Here is a 15,104-nt window from a genome sequence, read left to right on the forward strand (position 1 = left end):
GTGACCCGTCAACAGCTCCTCCTTCACATTCTCCCGCAACTGGGGGTGCAAGGAAAAGGCTAAGAATTCCGAGCCCACCCGCTGGCGGTGATGCAGGGCAGTTTGGAGTGAGTGCTGACATCTGGTCCGGACTGAAGGACCTGGCAACGATTACTGACATGTCGTCTACTGTCACTACATATGATTCTGTCACCTTTGAAAGAATGGTGGAGGATTATATGAGTGACCGCATCCAGGTAGGCACGTCAGACAGTCCGTATGTATACTGGCAGGAAAAAGAGGCAATTTGGAGGCCCTTGCACAAACTGGCTTTATTCTACCTAAGTTGCCCTCCCTCCAGTGTGTACTCCAAAAGAGTGTTTAGTGCAGCCGCTCACCTTGTCAGCAATCGGCGTACGAGGTTACTTCCAGAAAATGTGGAGAAGATGATGATCATCAAAATGAATTATAATCAATTCCTCCGTGGAGACATTTACCAGCAATTGCCTCCAGAAAGTACACAGGGATCTGAGATGGTGGATTCCAGTGGGGACGAATTAATAATATGTGAGGGGGGCGATGTACACAGTGAAAGAGGTGAGGAATCGGAGGATGATGAGGTGGACATCTTGCCTCTGTAGAGCCAGTTTGTGCAAGGAGAGATTGATTGCTTCTTTTTTGGTGGGGACCCAAACCAACCAGTCATTTCAGTCAGCCGTGTGGCAGACCCTGTTGCTGAAATGATGGGTTCGTCAATGTTTTTCTTTTCAATCTAAGCCCCTGCAGTTTTCTGTAAGAATCTGCTTCGCTATGATGATCAACAAGTCACAAGGGCAAACACTCAGGGCTGGAGGTGTAGATCTTAGGACCAGCTGCTACAAGCATGGCAAAGGTGTCACTATCATTGGTGACACCCAGAGAGGCAGCGAGGGAGATTGTAATGCAGTGCGCGCAGATAAGCAGCGCAATGGTAAAAAGGAGGCATGGTCTCATAGGTAGGGGTGTGGCCTGTTTTCCTGAATCTCCATTTTGTTGCTCCGGGTATCCCGGGGGTTGAGTGCTGCACCCGGGGACTAGTGTGTGAGTGGTGCTGGCTCCTGCACAGTGACAGAAACTGGGTGTTGCACGTAATGTTACAGTGAAACACCCATATTCTGTCACTGAAGAGGAGCCGGCACTTTGGTGTCACCCCCCTTGGCGGGTGACACTCGGGTGTGGGCCGCAACCCCGTTGTGATGCCACTGACCCATGGGAAGCTTTACGTGGCTTACCCATGTGTTAGTAGCCCCAAGCATCTTTTGTGTTAGTCCCTGAAGAAAAACTTCAAATATTTACAAATACATTTTGTAATCAATGGGCCTAATTCAGTAAGGATTGCAAATTCTGCTAAGTAACAGAATTTGCAATCCTTTGGTTCGCATGCTGGGGCCACCCAGCATGCCGCCTCCCTTCTTGACCACGCTGAAATTGCAGTCTCAGTGCAGTTCAGCGTGATCATAAAAAATGGGTTAGCCTCCTGTTGGTGCAGACTGTATGTGTGCGCAGGAAGCCGCCACCATTTTTGTGATCGCAGCTGCTGCATGTGATGTCATGCAGCAGCTCTGACCACGCCTCCTGTTTCTCCGTTGCCGACCCCATTTTGTAGCCCTGCCCATGCACCGCTCCATCTCCGACTTGGAAATGGATTGTTGCTGCCCCCCCCCCCCCCCCAGCACCGATTGACAGTCAGAAGCGATCGCATTATCTGCGGGGTGCCGCAGAAAATGCAGGCGCATGCGTATGCTCTTAGCAATTTTTGCAGTTGGATTGCTTATTGCGATTGCAATCCAACCTGAATCAGGCTCGATTACCTATCACAATGCACTGCGGGTAGTACAAAATGGGGTTAATATAAGAGAAAAACCCCCCAGAGCTGTGCTCCTTAACTGTCCCTGGTGGCTAGTGGAGCGGCTGCCCAGTAATCAGTGTCCACGCCAGTGCGCACATGGCCCACCCCCTACAGCCACGCTGGATCACGGTATAGTGTGGGCACAGAAGTCCCTTACCTCCCTTTCATCAGCGGCCTCGTGATCCCGGAGGGCGGTGTGTGTGTGACTGACCTTAGGAAGAAACCGGAGCCTCCGCTGCAGTGACCCAGCAACCAGGGCACGGGAGTATACTGCGCCGCTGGGAGTGATGGAGCTGCAGTAAAGATGTCTATTAGACCTAACCTGCTGCAGCCCTTGTAGATTCTTATAAAAAAAAGTTCTTCTTTTCTTGTCAAAATTAATAGCTAAGAATAGGCTGCCTGAGGCAGCCCCCTGTTAAGTGGCCTGCTACTGAAGGCACCAACTACAAACTGAGCTCCCTGTTCATGGAAGCGAGGTTATAGAGCAGGGGGCGCTGAGCATCTTGGGAACAGTCAAAAGCTTTGAGCCTGTTGGTGCCTCAGATCAAGATCCTACTCTACACCCCAATGTGAATCCTTGTGGAGTCCAGTGTACCCCACAGAAGAAATGAATGTGTCACACCCATTGGCAGCAACATTAGAATAGCTGCTGATGGGCACAATTGAGAAAGGAAGGGGGGAAAACATTTGAATCCAGCACATATATGTAATTTGAATATGTAATTTGTACCTTCCTACTTTAAAATGTAATGGATGAACCTCACCCTGTGAGAACTATCTTCATGATCAAGAGATCTCATACGCAAGAAAAGCATGTGTTGGGATAGGGCTGTGGAGGGCGGCTGCTCGAGCACACCCCCGTCAAGTTAAGGAGATTCAACTGAGGAAGCACAAGGGAACTCTTGTCTGGGGACAACAACTGCAGGGAGACCACATCTTTTCAGATGAAAATGAGAGGGCGGAAGGCTGCCTAATACTGAAGCACCCTCAAACATCAAACCATATGCAACAACTAGTACAAGCATTCCTGGGGAAAGGTCTGCAGCAGACGGATTTGCATACGGTGATGTCATCCAAGCAGTGGGCCAAAGTTGGCTGGAACCCTCATCTGCATATGAAAAGAGAAAAGGGGCGCTTGGATGACCCCTAGTTCGCATTGAACACCCCCCACCCTCCTTTGGTGTGGGGCTCATGTTGGCCATGCCCCAGCCCCTGAAGCATTCAAGCTGATTTCTTGCAGCAGCTGGGCACTGTAACAGCTCCAGAGCTGCTCTGTAATGCAAATAAAAGGGTGTGGGCCCTGCAACACCACCTGTAGTTCGCATTGTGCGTTGGAAGGCACAAAGTAAGCAGACGGGAGAAGTCAGGATAGTGCGCAAGGGCATAGAAGGGAGGGGCTCAAGAAAAGAGAAGTGGAAACAGACAGCAAACTAGGCGGGAGAGAGACCTGAGACAATGAGATCTAAATTATACCAGAGCCAACCAGGGGAAAGCACAAATGCAGTCCCCCCCCCCCTACCACAAATTATGCAGTCGAGATTCCCACATTTGGGGAAATCACAGAGGTCAGCATACCCAGAATGCAATGAATGAACCTCACCCTGGGAAAACAATCTTCATGACCATGGTATCACCTAAGCAAAATAAGTATGATTTGAGATAGGGCTGGGGAGGGCCGCTGCTCAGGCACACCTCCGTCAAGTAAAGGAGATTCAACTGAGGCAGCACAAGGGAACTCTCATCTGGGGACAACAACTGCAGGGAGAACACATTTTCAGACGAATGTGTGAGGGCAGAAGGCTGCCTAATACTGAAGCACCCCCCAAACAACAAACCAAATGCAACAACTAGTGCAAGCATTCCTGGGGGAAGGCCTGCAGCAGATGGATTCGCATATGGTGATGTCATCCAAGCAATGGGTATAGTTGGCTGCAACCCTCGTCTGCATATGAAAAGAGAAAATGGTCACGCAGGGCATGGCGGCCTTTGTGGGGTTGCGCTTGGATGACCCCTAGATCGCTTTATACACCCCCATCAGTGTGGGGCTCATGTTGGCCATGCCCCAGCCCCTGAAGCATTCAAGCTGATTTCTTGCAGCAGCTGGACCCAGTAACAGCTCCAGAGTTGCTCTACAAGACAAGTAAAAGGGTGTGAGCCATGCAGCACCACCTGTAGTTTGCATACACACATATATAGGACAGCATCTCTTATATGCCCCAGGGGCAATAAAATAGTATCCTTATCTAGAGTATCCGTCCATGCCGCTACAGCACTACACATACACACCCAGGCCGACGCAATTGCCGGTCTGAGTAAGGTACCTGAATGTGTATAAATGGACTTCAGGGTAATCTCCTGTTTGCGGTCAGCAGACTCTTTGAGGGTAGCCGTATCCTGGGACGGGAGGGCTAACTTCTTGGATAAGCGTGTTAATGCTTTGTCCACCCAAGGGGAGGATTCCCATCGTAACCTATCCGTTGATGGGAAAGGATACGCCATAAGAATCCTTTTGGAAATCTGCAGGAGATTCCCAAGCTTTTTCACATAACTCGTTCAGCTCGTGTGAGGGGAAAAGGTTACCTCAGGCTTCTTTCCCTTGTACATATGTACCCTCTTGTCAGGGATAGGGGGCTCCTCTGTGATGTGCAAAACATCTTTTATTGCCATAATCATATATCAAATGTATTTTGCCAATTTTGGCTGTAACTTTGCATCATCGTAATCGACACTGGAGTCAGAATCCGTGTCGGTATCTGTGTCAACAATCTGGATAGTGGGCACTTATGAGACCCTGACAGTCCCTGCGACATAGGATCAGGCATGGGTTGAGACCCTGACTGTCCCAAAGCTTCAGCCTTGTCTAATCTTTTGTGCAATGAGTTTACACTAGCATTTAAAACATTCCACATATCCATCCAATCAGGTGTCGGCGGAGACACCACATTCATTTGCTCCCGCTCCTCTCTAATATAGCCTTCTTCCTCAGACATGTCGACACACGCGTACCGACACACCACACACACAGGGAATGCTTTTACTGAAGACATTTCCCCCACAAGGCCCTTTGGCAGAGCTGGCCCTAACCAATATGATGCCCTAGGCAAGATTTTGCCTGGTGCCCCCTAGCACCACCGCTGGTTCCGCCTCTGACCTTGCACCTCTTTCCCAGCACCATCAACCCTCACCCATAACAGTACTTATTTTGGTGTTTGTACCCCCTATATTTTAAACAGGAACAGTTCGCACATTGGGCGCACAGTCCAAAAAGGGGTGTGTTTTTGCTGGCAATGGGCATGTCCTCACAATAGTACCCCCAATTAAAATTCCGCCACACAGTACTGCAATTTTATTCACATTTGATCACGCGATAGTGTCCATAATTCACATTACATCCCACAGTAGTATTACTTTACCTTATAAACGTTACTTCTCACAGTAGTGCTCCTTATTCACATTACATCACACTGAATTGCTCCTTATTTACATTACACCACACCCTATTGCTCTTTATTCACATTAGACGACACAGTAAATGCCCTTTCTATACGCAACGCTACATATTAGAGCACCTTATACACATAATGCCACACATTAGTAATGCATTTATACACATAATTCCACACAGTAATGCCCCTTACACATATGAGACACATCACTAATGTCCTTATAAACATAATGCGTCTTACACATTATGACAACCTTTATTAATGCCCTTTTACACATAATGGCCCTCATTCCGAGTTGTTAGCTCGCAAGCTGCTTTTAGCAGCATTGCACACGTTAAGCCGCCGCCTACTGGGAGTGAATCTTAGCTTATCAAAATTGCGAACGAAAGATTAGCAGAATTGCGAATAGACACTTCTTAGCAGTTTCTGAGTAGCTCCAGACTTACTCGACAACTGTGATCAGTTCAGTCAGTTTCGTTCCTGGTTTGACGTCACAAACACACCCAGCGTTCGCCCAGACACTCCCCCGTTTCTTCAGACACTCCCGCGTTTTACCCAGAAACGGCAGCGTTTTTTCACACACACCCATAAAACGGCCAGTTTCCGCCCAGAAACACCCACTTCCTGTCAATCACACTACGATCAGCAGAACAAAGAAAAAACCTCGTAATGCCGTGAGTAAAATACCTAACTGCATAGCAAATTTACTTTGCGCAGTCGCAGAGCGAACATTGCGCATGCGCAATTAGCTGAAAATCGCTGCGATGCGAAGAAAATTACAGAGCGAACAACTCGGAATGACCACCCTTGCGCATGCGCAATTAGCGGAAAATCGCTGCGATGCGAAGAAAATTACAGAGCGAACAACTCGAAGTGACCACCAATGTCCCTTACACATATGCCGCACATTATTAATGCCCTTATACACATAATGACACACATAGTGCCCCTTACCCATATGTTGCACATTATTAATGCATTTTTACATGACACACATAATGCTCCTTACTCATATTCCGAACACTACTGCACAATCAACCCACTCACATGCACACAGCACTCACACTGCCACTAACACTGTGACCTCTGCCTCTGCTTGGATACAGATGTGTCCTCATAAATCTTGCCTCAATGCTAACGTTGGGGCACCTTTTTTTTATTAAAATGCATCTTATTTGCATTGCTATGTTGTTAGGATGCACACGCAGCTTCTGCCGATTAAAATGATATGCAGCACGCCTATATACTGTGTGAGACTGTGGCTGTATCTGCATATGAAATGCTACACACAGAATATAGGCATGCCGCATATCATTTTAATCAGCAGAAGTTGCTGATGCCCCTAGGCATATCAAATGCCCTAGGCAATTGCCTAGTTTGCCTATGCCTATGGCCGGCTCTGCCCTTTGGAGAGACAGAGAGAGAGTATGCCAGCACATACCCCAGCGCTATATAACCCAGGAATAGCACAGTAACTTAATGTTTGCACAGTAGCGCTGCTGTAAGTAATTTGCGCCAAATTATGTGCCCCCCCCCTCTCTTTTCAACCCTCTTGTCTACCGTGGTATAAGCAGGGGAGAGTCCGGGGAGCTTCCTCTCAGCGGTGCTGTGGAGAAAAAATGGTGCTGGTGAGTGCTGAGGGAGAAGCCCCGCCCCCTCGACGGCGGGCTTCTGTCCTGCTTAAACTGTACAATTGGCGGGGGCTCATACATATATACAGTGCCCAGCTGTATATATGTTATATTTCTGCCAAAAAGAGGTTTATATTGCAGCCCAGGGCGCCCCCCCTGCGCCCTGCACCCTTACAGTGACCGGAGTATGTGAGGTGTATGGGAGCAATGGCGCACAGCTGCAGTGCTGTGCGTTACCTCAATGAAGATCATGAAGTCCTCTGCCGCCTCTGAAGTCTTCTTTTCTTCTCATACTCACCCGGCTTCTATCTTCCGGCTCTGCGAGGGGGACGGCGGCGCGGCTCTGGGACGGACGGCGAGGGTGAGATCCTGCGTACCAATCCCTTTGGAGCTAATCCCTTTGGAGCTAATGGTGTCCAGTAGCTTAAGAAGCAGGACCTTGCAACTCGGAGAGTAGGGCTGCTTCTCTCCCCTCAGTCCCTCGATGCAGGGAGTCTGTTGCCAGCAGTGCTCCCTGAAAATTAAAAACCTAACAAAATACTTTCTGTCAGAAAGCTCAGGAGAGCTCCTGAAAAGCACCCAGTCTCCACTGGGCACAGTATCAAACTGAGGTATGGAGGAGGGGCATAGAGGGAGGAGCCAGTGCACACCCAGAACTAAAGTCTTTCTTAAAGTGCCCATGTCTCCTGCGGAGCCGTCTATCCCCATGGTCCTTACGGAGTCCCCAGCATCCTCTAGGACGTTAGAGAAAATAGGATTTTAATACCTACAGGTAAATCCTTTTCTCTTATTCCGTAGAGGATGCTGGGCACCCGTCCCAGTGCGTACTGTGTCTGCAGTTATTAAATGGCCCTTAACTCCAGAACATTTATGTGGAGACAACTTTCCCGACTTGACCATCTTCCTTGGACGTTTTCCCCCTGTGTGACTGCTCCCCAGCCTCGGAGGGTTGCATCCATGGTCCCTAGGATCCAGTCCTGGATCCCGAACCTTCGCCCCTCTAGGAGGTGAGAACTGTGCAGCCACCAATGGAGTGAGATTCTGGTCTTGGAAGACAGGATTATCCTCCGGTGCGTGTGTAGGTGGGATCCGGACCACTTGTCCAACAGGTCCCACTGGAACACTCTGGCATGGAACCAGCCAAACTGAATGGGCTCGTAGGCCGCAACCATCTTACCCAGCAACCAAATGCATTGATGGATTAACACTCTTGCTGGTTTCAGAATTTGTTTGACCAGACTCTGGATCTCCAGAGCCTTTCCACTGGAAGAAAACCTCTTCTGTGTCCAGTATCACTCCCAAAAACAACAACCGCGTCATTGGGACCAACTGCGATTTTGGCAAGTTTAGGAGCCAACTATGTTGTTGAAGAACTGTCAGGGAGAGTGCAATGTTTTGCACTAACTGGTCCCTGGATTTCGCCTTTATCAAAAGATCATCCAAGTACGGGATAATTGTTACTCCTTGCTTGCGATCACCCTGGTGAAAATCCTCAGAGCCGTGGACAGACCAAACGGCAATGTCTGAAATTGGTAATGACAATACTGAATTGCAAACCTCAGGTAGCTTGATGCAGAGGCTAAATGGGAACATGTAAGTAGGCATCCTTTATGTCTACCAAAACCATGAAATCTCCTTCCTCCGGACTGGAGATCACTGCACTGAGAGATTCCATCTTGAAATTTAATTTCCTTAGGTAGAAATTGAGGGATTTCAGATTTCAGATTGGTCTGACTGAGCTGTCCGGCTTAGGGACCACGAAGAGGCTTGAATAAAAACCTTCTCCCTGCTGACTAAAGCCGATTTGAACAATCGGTGAGGGGGAACGTCTTGAAACCCCAGTTTGTACCCTTGGGACACTATTTGTAAAACACACGAGTCCATGTCCGAATGAATCCAGAACTGACTGAAGAGTTTTAGACGTGACCCCACTGGTGCGGGCTCCTGCAAGAGAGCCCCAGCGTCATGCGGTGGATTTGGCAGAAGCAGAGGATGATCTCTGCTCCTGCGATCTTGAAGAGGATGCAGACCTCTTCCCTCTTCTCCTTCCTCTACCTGCAAAGAAAGGGGAATCTTAACTTCTTGCAAATCTATTGGGCCGAAATGACTGCATCAGATAATGATGCGTCTTCATCCGTTGGGAGGGAACATAGGGCAAGAAGGTTGACTTACCTGCGGGAGCTGCCGAGATCAAATTAACTAGGCAGTCACCAAACAACGCTTCACCTTCATAGGGAAGGGACTCCCTTTCTTCTTGGAGTCAGCATCAGCATTCTCTTGGTGAATCCACAATGCCCTCCTATCCGAGACTGCCATGAAATTGGCCCGTGAACTCAAGAGTCCTATATCCCTTGCAGTCTCACGTAAGTATGCTGCAGTGTCCTTGATATGATACAACGTAAGGAGTATCCCATCTCTCCAAGGTATCTATATCGGATGACAAGGTATTCGACCAATTCTTGAATACTACTACTCACCCATGCACATGTAATGGCAGGTCTAAGTAATGTACCCTTGGTTACATAACTAGAAATAATGTAGCTTCCTGCATACGATCCGCTGGATTTGTGACAGGGCCCCGTGCAGAACAGGGGGTGACTCCCACTTTATTCTGTCCGCGGCGGGAAATGAATAAACAACCAGAATCCTTTTGGGGATTTGAAACCATCTTGTCGAGCTGGCCCAGACTTTCTCAAACAGAGATGGAGGAACGTTACATCAGCTTTCATTATATATCTATATATACATACATATAGACCCCTTTCTCAGGAACAGCAGGGTCTTCAGTGATTTTAATATGTCCTTAATATCCACAATCATGTACTGAATGCTCCTTGCCAATATTGGATCTAATCAGGAAACATTATGGTCGACATAGGAATCAGTATCCGTGTCAGTATCAGTGTGTAGTAACTGGGCAAAATAACATTTTTGCGACCCCGTGGGGCCTGAGGGAAAAGAAACATAGCCATGAACATCACATCTATTCTCTACGTCTGTGTCTGGGACACAGATTTATCCAACCTTACTCTGATATTACTGAAACTTTTACCCAGTCAGTTATTGGTGGTGCCAACAGGGCCACCATCATATGTCTGCATTCCTAATATAGTTTCCTCTTGGGAAAAACATTCAGCCATCGACATGTTGACACACATGTACCAAGTACCCACAGACACATCGGCTTATGGGGGACAGACCGTCAGTAAATCTGTCAGAGGGACACAGAGGATTTTTCAGCTCACAATCCAGCGCCAAAAGTACACAGTCTGGGAAATAATAAACTCTATAGTGATAGACTTGTAATGCTCTAAAGATGTTCTGGTGAGGTGAGGAAGAAGCCCCGCTACTGTAATGGCGCGTATCTGTCCTGCTCAGAAATAATTAATTACGCTAGCGGGGTAAGGACAGTGCCCAGGCACTAATGTCCACTTTTTCCAGCCTTTTGTGAGGAATTTATGCTGCCCAGGGTGCCCCCCCCCCCCCCGTGCCCTGCACCCTGCAGTGCCTGTGTTTGTGTGGGAGCATGGCGCGCAGCGTTCCGCTCGCTGCTCGGTACCTCAGAATGCCATCACTGGAGAAGAAGTCTTCTGTTCTTCTGCTACTCACCTGTCTTCTGGCTCTGTAAGGGGGTGACGGCAGGCTGCGGGAGTGTGCATCTAGGCGTACCCAGCGATCAGCACCCTCAGGAGCTAATGGTGTCCTGTCAGCCTGAAGCAGAGCTATTGAACTCACTAGAAGTTGGTCATACTTCTCTCCCCTAAGTCCCACGAAGCAGGGAGACTGTTGCCAGCAGCCTCCCTGAAAATAAAAAAAACTAACAAGTCTTTTCAGAGAAACTCAGTAGAGCTCCCCTGTAGTGCATCCAGTATCACTGCGCACAATACTAAAACTGGAGTCTGGAGGAGGGGCATAGAGGGAGGAGACAGTTCACACCCTTTGAAAGTCTTAAAGTGCCCATGTCTCCTGCGGATCCAGTCTATACCCCAAGGTTCTTAATGTGACCCCAGCATCATCTAGGACGTATGAGAAAACAAATAACGCACACATGAGGAGGAGAGAACTAAGGAAGCTATAAGGAGAAGAGGGGAGGGGGGGTTGAAAGGTAAGGTAGTAAAGGCATATTGGATAAACTACAACCTTATACATATTCATTAATGTACCAGTAGTTAGAAGTAGAAGAGCTCTAACAGAAACCACAAAGCTTATCTAAAGCCACACCACACTGGATATGCCCAATCTCATTTGATTTTTGAAGCAAAGCAGTATTGGACTTTGTTAATACATGGATGGGAGACTGCTTGGTAGTATCAGATTCTTTAGGTGTTTTTAAACTACCAACACCATTTTCTTGGTACATTTAATTTTTACATGTATTCTTTTATGTACCAGAAGTTAGAAGTAGAAGAGCTGTAATAAAAACCACCAGCTCATCTACAGCCACAGCACACTGGATTTGCCCAATCTCTCCTGATCATGGAAGCTGAGCAGTGTTGGTCCTGGTTTTAGTACTTGGATGGGAGACCACCAGGAAATACCAGGAGCGGTGTGTATTTTTACAATACTAACACCGTTCTCTTGATGCATTCCATTTTGAAACATTGGGGCAGATCTATTAAGCCTGGTGAACTGATAAAGTGCAAGGTGATAAAGTACCAGCCAGTCAGCTCCTAACTGTCATTTTTCAAACCCAGCCTGTGACATGGCAATTAGGAGCTGATTGGCTGGTACTTTATCACCATGCAAATTATCATTTCACCAGGTTTAATAAATCGTCCGCTTACTCATTTATGTACGAGTAGTTAGAAGTAGAAGAACTCTAACAGAAACCACTAAGCTCATCTACAGCCACACCACACTGTATATGCCCAATATCACCTGATTTTAGGCCTGGTTTGTTCTTGGATGTGAGACCACCTGGGAATACCAGGTGCTGTAGGTAGTTTTATACTACCAACACCGTTCTCTTGATGCATTCTATTTTGAAACTTATTCATTGATGTACCAGTAGTTAGAAGTAGAAGTTAGAAACAGCAAAAATCATCTACAGCCGCATCACACTGGATATGTCCAATCTCATCTGATGTTGGAAGCTAAGCAGTGTTGTGCCTGGTTAGTTTTTGGATTTCAGGTCCTGCCTTCTGGTTTGGCCACGGCACCTCGGAAATTCACCAAGGTCATGGCCGTGATGACGACCCTTCACCATCGGTGGACCAGGGAGGAATCTCTCCTCCCGATAAACATTCTGGAATTGCAGGCAGTGTTCAATTCATTGACACTGGCCCTGCCTCTAGTACAGAACAGGCCTGTTCAAGTACAATTGGACAACGCCACCACGGTAGTGTACACAAATCATCAAGGCGGCACTCGAAATTGCATAGCAAAGCTGGAAGTATCAAAAATCCTCAGTTGGGTAGAACGTCATCTGCCAGCAATATCGGCAGTGTTCATTCCCGGAGTCCTCAACTGGGAAGCGGATTTCCTCAGTCGTCAGGACGTTCACGCTGGAGAGTGGAGAGGCCGCAGCAGAAATGTCTGCACTGGTGTCAGTAGGTGACTGAGGCAGGGATGACTGGGAGATAGTGGGTGACTGAAGCATGTATGAGTGGGAGATAGTGGGTGACTGAGGCCGGGGTGACAGAGATAGTGGGTGACTAAAGCAGGGGTGACTGGTATAGTGGGTGACTGAGGCAGGGGTCGCAGGTATAGTGGTTAACTGAGGCAGCGGTGACTGGGAGATAGTGGGTAACTGGGGCAGGGGTGACAGGGAAAGTGTGTGACTCAGGCAGGGGTGATAGGGAGATAGTGGGCAGCAGATCACTGCCTTGCTGACAGCAGCACATCCCTGCTTCACTGACAGCAGCACATCCCTGCCTCACTTATAGCAGCACATCCCTGCCTTACTGACAGCAGCAGATCACTGCCTCACTGACAGCAGCAGATCACTGCTTCACTGACAGCAGCACATCCCTGCCTCACTGGCAGCAGCAGATCCCTGCCTCACTGGCAGCAGCAGATCCCTGCCTCACTGGCAGCAGCAGATCCCTGCCTTACTGACAGCTGTATATAGGGCCTAATTCAGACCTGATCTCTGCTGTGCATATTCACACAACAGGAGATCAGGTCTGCAGTGTGTGTGTGTGCTGGTGCCGCAGTGCACCGGCACATGCCAGAGATGCGATCAGCATCTCTGCCCAGTGAGCGCCTCTGCCAACACATACTTATCTTGCATATGAGATCTCTTGATCATAAAGATAGTTCTCACAGGGTGAGGTTCATCCATTACATTTTAAAGTAGGAAGGTACAAATTACATATTCAAATTACATATATGTGCTGGATTCAAATGTTTTCCCCCCTTCCTTTCTCAATTGTGCCCATCAGCAGCTATTCTAATGTTGCTGCCAATGGGTGTGACACATTCATTTCTTCTGTGGGGTACACTGGACTCCACAAGGATTCACATTGGGGTGTAGAGTAGGATCTTGATCTGAGGCACCAACAGGCTCAAAGCTTTTTTACTGTTCCCAAGATGCTCAGCGCCCCCTGCTCTATAACCTCGCTTCCATGAACAGGGAGCTCAGTTTGTAGTTGGTGCCTTCAGTAGCAGGCCACTTAACAGGGGGCTGCCTCAGGCAGCCTATTCTTAGCTATTAATTTTGACAAGAAAAGAAGAACTTTTTTTATAAGAATCTACAAGGGCTGCAGCAGGCTAGGTCTAATAGACATCTTTACTGCAGCTCCATCACTCCCAGCGGCGCAGTATACTCCCGTGCCCTGGTTGCTGGGTCACTGCAGCGGAGGCTCCGGTTTCTTCCTAAGGTCAGTCACACACACACACCGCCCTCCGGGATCACGAGGCCGCTGATGAAAGGGAGGTAAGGGGCTTCTGTGCCCACACTATACCGAGATCCAGCGTGGCTGTAGGGGGCGGGCCGTGTGCGCACTGGCGTGGACACTGATTACTGGGCAGCCGCTCCACTAGCCACCAGGGACAGTTAAGGAGCACAGCTCTGGGGGTTTTTCTCCTATATTAACCCCATTTTGTACTACCTGCACTGCATTGTGATAGGTAATAGAGCCTGATTCAGGTTGGATTGTAATCGCAAAGAGCTGCGCATTGGAAAATTCAGGGCTATGCCGTGTAGATGATGGCCTAACAGGAGGCTTTAAAATTTTCTTTCTAGTGTCCTTCGTTTGGAATTTTAAAGCCTCCTGTTAGGCCATCATCTACACGGCATAGCCCTGAATTTTCCAATGCGCAGCTCTTTGCAAAAGAGAGATATTGGCAAGGAAAAGCTGTCTTGTACCTTTGCATTTTTCTCCCAAACGAAGGACACTAGAAAGAAAATTTTAAAGCCTCCTGTTAGGCCATCATCTACACGGCATAGCCCTGAATTTTCCAATGCGCAGCTCTTTGCAAAAGAGAGATATTGGCAAGGAAAAGCTGTCTTGTACCATTGGATTTTTCTCCCAAACGAAGGACACTAGAATGAAAATTTTAAAGCCTCCTGTTAGTGCTTCATCTACACGGTATAGCCCTGAATTTTCCAATGCGTAGCTCTTTGCAAAAGAGAGATATTGGCAAGGAAAAGCTGTCTTGTACCTTTGCATTTTTCTCCCAAACAAATGTAGTTTGTTTTTGTCAATTACCATTTTAATAATAGGGTAAAAAAAATTAAGTAGATTTTTGAAAGAAAACAATACTGTCAATATACTATTAAAACAAATTAAAATGGTAAAAGTTATTGTACTTTAAGAAAACATAAAAGAGCTAACATATCAATCCCAGTTTTGGATTACTTTAATTAACAAAAAAAATGCATATAGCAGAGGATAGTTTCAATCTGCCTACCTCTGGGTAATGGGCCCAGCATGCTTCCATTGCAGTACTCTGCTGCACATGTAAGTGCAAGAGATCCTAAAGCACTCACTCATCATGGGAAAGTACCAATGTGTTTCTTCGTTGGTTGATGGAAGAAACATCTTAAAAAAACTCTCCAGATTATTGACTTTTTAAAGTTTTTCTAGGAAAAGTTTTAGATGTATGCTTATTAGCCTTAGTCAGTATGTACTTTTCGCGAAGTGTCTCTGTGGCGCAATCGGTTAGTGTGTCCGGCTACTAACCAAAAGGTTGGTGGTTCAATCCCACCCAGGGACG

At 47.6% G+C, this 15,104-nt stretch overlaps 2 non-coding genes across 2 annotated transcripts; one reads left to right on the forward strand and one right to left on the reverse strand.

The window, feature by feature from the left end:
* Positions 1 to 3,350: 3,350 nt before the first annotated feature.
* LOC134951587 (U1 spliceosomal RNA) lies at positions 3,351 to 3,518 on the reverse strand. The gene has a single exon (XR_010184299.1). It is a non-coding gene; the product is annotated as a U1 spliceosomal RNA (small nuclear RNA).
* Positions 3,519 to 15,030: 11,512 nt separating this feature from the next.
* Positions 15,031 to 15,104, forward strand: TRNAS-ACU (transfer RNA serine (anticodon ACU)). Its single transcript has one exon. It is a non-coding gene; the product is annotated as a tRNA-Ser (tRNA).

This window comes from Pseudophryne corroboree, chromosome 8, assembly GCF_028390025.1.
Source record: "Pseudophryne corroboree isolate aPseCor3 chromosome 8, aPseCor3.hap2, whole genome shotgun sequence".
Lineage (NCBI taxonomy): Eukaryota > Metazoa > Chordata > Amphibia > Anura > Myobatrachidae > Pseudophryne > Pseudophryne corroboree.